Here is a 5,420-nt window from a genome sequence, read left to right as displayed (position 1 = left end):
CTTAAAAAAGTTTCCGCAGCACATTCAGGGCATAATTAAGTATATCAGTTCAATAAGGCTAGGGGCTTCACGGTCTACTACACTAGGGTGGAGGGATTATGACATTCAGTTTAGACTTAGGCGCTCAAAAAATAGTATGATCAGTTGGGAAAACATTGATGCAGAATTATGGTTGATTTACATGGGTCAGGCAGCAGTCACTGAACGCAAGCCTACTTCTAATTTGCACCAGCACAAGCGTTGTTATGATTTCAACTTGAAGGGTTCATGTCTTAAAAAAGATTGTAGATTTTCACACTCTTGTCTTGAGTGCGGCCAAAACCATCCCTCCATCAACTGTTACAGTAATCAAACCAGCCATAATACATCAAAAGGGGCTACTCACAATGTCGGTCGTCAAAACATCAATCCCAATGTGACCCAATCAAGATTTTCAAGGCCATTTCGGCAATAAAGATCCATGCCTTTGGGGTCTAGGTTTTACACCGATCAATGTTACCACTTTAAACATTTTGTTACAAGATTATCCAGAAAAAACTGAGGCAAATCAACTTTTACATGGGTTTACATTTGATTTCTCATTGAACTATGAGGGTCTGTGGGATCCAGTATCTTGTAAAAATATGGTTTCAGCATTAGAGTATAAAGATGAATTGTTAGCTAAATTGAACAAAGAAATTGACCTAGGTCGCATAATGGGTCCATTTGATGCCCCACCATTTCAAAATTTTCATTGCAGCCCAATAGGAGTTTTAACTAAAAAAACAGGGTGGTTGGAGGTTAATCACCAATTTATCTGCTCCACATGGAAAGAGTATTAACGAATTCATTAATCCTGAAATTTGTTCAGTTAATTATTCATCTTTTGATCAAGCTGTTAGCATGGTACAAAAACTGGGTACAAATGCACAATTAGGGAAAATGGATATTTCAAATGCATTTAGGTTGTTACCAAATTAGACCCGAAGATTTTAGTCTGCTTGGTTTTAAGTTTCTTGATAAATATTATGTAGACAAATGTTTACCGATGGGTTGTGCCATATCGTGTGCTTTGTTTGAAAAATTTTCCAGTTTTTTACAATGGGTGGTAGAGTATAACACCAACTTGAAAAATATTGTTCATTACTTAGATGATTTTTTATTTGCTGGAGCTCATGGTACAAACAATTGTAAATATATGATGGATTCTTTTCAAAATATCTGTAACAGATTAGGTGTTCCTCTTTCAGAGGAAAAAACTGAAGGTACAACAACATATATAGTGTTCTTAGGTTTAGGTATAGACTCGGTTAATCAGTCAATTTTCATTCCAAAGGATAAAGTAGAATCTTTACAAAAAGAAATACTTGAAATTCAAGGGAAATCTAAGATTACATTAAGGCAGCTTCAGTCTTTAGCTGGCTCATTAGCTTTTATTACAAAGGCCTTGCCAGCAGGTAGAGCATTTACATGCCGCTTATATGGTTTAATGTCTGGTGTCTCTAAGCCACATCACTTTGTACGACTTTCCAAAGAAATACATAGTGACCTCCAAATGTGGTTAACATTTCTTGATGAATTTAAAGCAATATGAGCTGCAACTTTAATATCGGAAATTTTTGTTGCAATATTGTAATTAACTATTTCAATGACAGTAGAAAAGAATGTTTATAAACTTCTGTTGTTCATATTTGCAAAGAGGAACTATAAATTTATAAGCTTTAATTAAAACAAAATTACATTATTGTCGTCCTGTACAATATTGATTTCTTATATAATACTTTATTCCATTGTATAGAAATCTTTCTTCTAAAACATTTTAATATTTTATTTTAGTCTAATTGATTATAAAGGTTTAAATTACATACAGATTAATCATAATATCACATTTTAACAGCAAAATAAAATTTTCAAAAATGCAGCTCATATTGCTTTAATGGAACAACAAAATTTCCAGAATTGGAATGGGAATCTGACAAAAATGTACAATTTTATTCAGATAGCTCAGGTTCAGTGGGTTGTGGTGTGGTTTTTTGTACTTCCTGGTCTTATCTCTGTTGGCCACAGGAGTGGAATGTTGATATAAGAAAAGACATCACTTTTTTAGAGTTTGTTCCTATAGTTTTAGGATTTTACTTGTGGTCAGACAAATTACAAAATAAGAAATTAATATTGCATGTTGACAATATAGCTTTGGTTGAAATCTTGAATCGGAAAACATCTAAGAATAAACGGGTAATGATTTTGATGAGAGAATTAGTATTGCTTTCTTTGAAGTTTAATATTCAGTTTAAAGCAGTTCATGTAAGAGGTTGTATAAATGAGATAGCAGATTCAATTTCTCGATTGCAGTGGAACAGATTCAGGCAGTTAGCACCATGGGCAGATTGCCATCCTTATCAAGTACCTATTCAATTTTGGAACCTTTTGAAGGGCATGTCAATCATTTAATTGAAGCTAGCCTCTCCAACAACACAAAAATTGCATATGACAAAGCCATGGTTGTATTTAATGACTTCAGATTACAATTTAATTTGCCTTTATCTTGGCCACCTCCAGTAGATCATGTAATCAATTTTGTAGCTTTTCTAGCATCAAAAAATCTTTCTCATTCTACAGCTAATGTATATTTATCAGCCCTGAGTCACAGTTTGCAAGTGCATGGATTGGACAATCCAGTCAAATCTTTCATTGTGCAAAAAATGTTAATAGGTTTAAGAAGATCTAAGCCTACAAAAGACATCAGAAGTCCTGTAACATATCAGCTTTTACTAAAAATTTTGGATGTTTTACCTATGGTTACACATTCAAAATATGAGCACTTCTTATTTGGGTCTACATTTGCAACTGCATTTTTTGGTCTTCTTAGAATAAGTGAAATGGCAGTAGCATCAAATAAGAGTCGAAGAAATGTACTTCACCTTTCAGATTTACAGTTAAGTAATGAAAATATCAAATTAAAGTTGCGTTTTTCTAAAACAGATCAGAGTGGAAAAGGTTTAGTCATTACTATCAGCAAATCAGTAGAGTCAACAGTGTGTTTTAATTTGTTAGAAACTTTCTTGCAATTCAGATCTCTGGTGGATGGCCCTCTGTTTTGTCATATCAATGGTACACCATTATCGACATACCAGTTTTCAAGTGTATTGCACAAAACATTGAGATTTTTAGGTATTGAAACAAAAACTTTCAAAACGCACTCTTTTAGAATAGGAGCTGCTACTCACATGTATTTGTCGGGCATATCTGAACAAGAAATTCAAAGAAAGGGAAGATGGGTGTCAGATGCATATAAGCATTATCTCAGACCTGAGTTGATTACATTTTAGATGCAAATAATGCTATTATGATGGTTACATCATTGTCATATTGTTGTTAACCTGATATCAAAATTATAATTGGAGTTGGATTAATTCAATTGCTGTTTTCAAGTGCATAATTATGTAGATTGTAATCATTGCTTATGTATTGTTCATAAATCTTGTAGATTCAATCTGGATTGTGGGATCATCCCTTATTAAAAGAGCAGAACAATTTTCTTTGAGTTCTCCGGAATTTGGCACAGACCTTTCTTTACCAGGGGTAAAAGTGTTATGGAAGGGAATACCAGGGTTGAGTTTTGCCAAATTCTCTGAGGTCATTTCTGACCTGTCCTCTACAAAGCCACATCCGAGGTTTCTTGTTATCCATGTAGGTGGTAATGACATTGCCAAACATAATAACCCATTACGAAGACAGCAAAAATTTATGAAAACTGTTATCAACAAGTTGAGTTTGGTTATGCCTTTGACATGCATTGTCTGGTCACATATTTTGCCCAGGGTATATTGGCGCCATTCAATTTCAAATGTTGCTGCAGAGAAATCAAGATCTAGGATTAATAGTTCTATTGCTAGCTTTGTTTTCAAGTCAGGTGGTGCTTCAATTAAGTACCCTGACATCAGTATTGTTCAAAGTAAACTCTTTCTTAATGATGGAGTTCACTTATCTCCCTTAGGTAATTATGTCTTTTTGTCAACAATGCAGGCTGCTCTTAGGCAATTTTGCTCTGGTAATGGTTTTGTTTATCCATCAAAGTGAACAGTGCATAATTTTGGAATTGGAACTGTTGTGGCTTTATGAAGATGTTATGAAATAATTTGTGAATGGTATATTTTACCTGTGGTCAAAATTCAGCCGCTTTGATGGCGGTTGGATTTCATTATGCTTGAAATCCAATTGGCGCAATTTTGACAAGTAACCATTTGCTGAGGGATACTGTTGTCTCCAGGTCCCCCAGCTCTGATATGGTTTGTTTAATATTTGTGAATGCTATGCTGCCAAAAGCTTACAAGTGGTAAGATCGGCGCATAGGGCATGAACATGCGAGTGGCATGTTAACTGTGAATGTAATTTGTAATAAAAAGCCATGACAGTTCCGCCAATACGAGTTGTGTTATTCTTCCAAATTCTACAAGATGCATTTATGAGGTGTCTTGCATAAGAAAAATTCAAAAGCTGAGGTTATCAACCTTTAATAAACAGTTTTTATTAGTGTTAGGAATTTCGAAATAATCAGATTTATCCCTAAAAGATAAATACAGTTATTGAGAATGACGCTTATTGCTTTCTATTTTGAAATTATGTATTGCTTACAAAGAGCAACCCGTTTTCCGGAATTATATGGTCCTATCATGACGATTCTATGGTTAATAATACATCAGCATTAATGAGCATGCGCTAGATCTTTTCAACTCCCCATCTTGTTCAGAGCAGACGAAATCCCCTCCCTTCCCTCCCTTAAATATTATGGTTGGTTTGAGTTTTTAAATTTATTAAATAAATGTTTTTGGCTCCTTTTCTGCTGTGTGCTTTCTTTCAATTTCAGAAATCGTCATGGCTTATATACTGATGAAGAATACTGTGGACTTCGCTGTGTGAATGTGATAATCCTGACTGTTTTGTGTTAGCGCAATTTTGACAAGTAACCATTTGCTGAGGGATACTGTTGTCTCCAGGTCCCCCAGCTCTGATATGGTTTGTTTAATATTTGTGAATGCTATGCTGCCAAAAGCTTACAAGTGGTAAGATCGGCGCATAGGGCATGAACATGCGAGTGGCATGTTAACTGTGAATGTAATTTGTAATAAAAAGCCATGACAGTTCCGCCAATACGAGTTGTGTTATTCTTCCAAATTCTACAAGATGCATTTATGAGGTGTCTTGCATAAGAAAAATTCAAAAGCTGAGGTTATCAACCTTTAATAAACAGTTTTTATTAGTGTTAGGAATTTCGAAATAAATAGCGATTAAAAGTTCTTTATTTAAAATTAGATTGTTCAGGCTTCGTCGCCAACTTCAATTTTTAGATTTGTTTTGGAAAACCCTTTTAAAAATCACATTTGTCTAAACCTTTGTGGACGATGCATATGTTCTTTATTATTTAATAGAAAATTCTAGTG

At 34.3% G+C, this 5,420-nt stretch overlaps 1 long non-coding RNA gene across 1 annotated transcript; it reads left to right on the top strand.

The window, feature by feature from the left end:
• Positions 1-4,675: 4,675 nt before the first annotated feature.
• On the top strand, positions 4,676-5,130 carry LOC133174285 (uncharacterized). The gene is made up of 2 exons (XR_009719106.1): positions 4,676-4,770; positions 4,847-5,130. It is a non-coding gene; the product is annotated as an uncharacterized LOC133174285 (long non-coding RNA).
• Positions 5,131-5,420: the final 290 nt, after the last annotated feature.

The sequence above is a fragment of the Saccostrea echinata genome, unplaced genomic scaffold, assembly GCF_033153115.1.
Source record: "Saccostrea echinata isolate AGI-Se365-2 ecotype Australia unplaced genomic scaffold, CSIRO_AGI_Sech_v1 ptg000057l, whole genome shotgun sequence".
NCBI classification, from domain to species: domain Eukaryota; kingdom Metazoa; phylum Mollusca; class Bivalvia; order Ostreida; family Ostreidae; genus Saccostrea; species Saccostrea echinata.
Note: the sequence above shows the minus strand (reverse complement) of the source record. Positions and strands in the feature narration are given on the sequence as shown.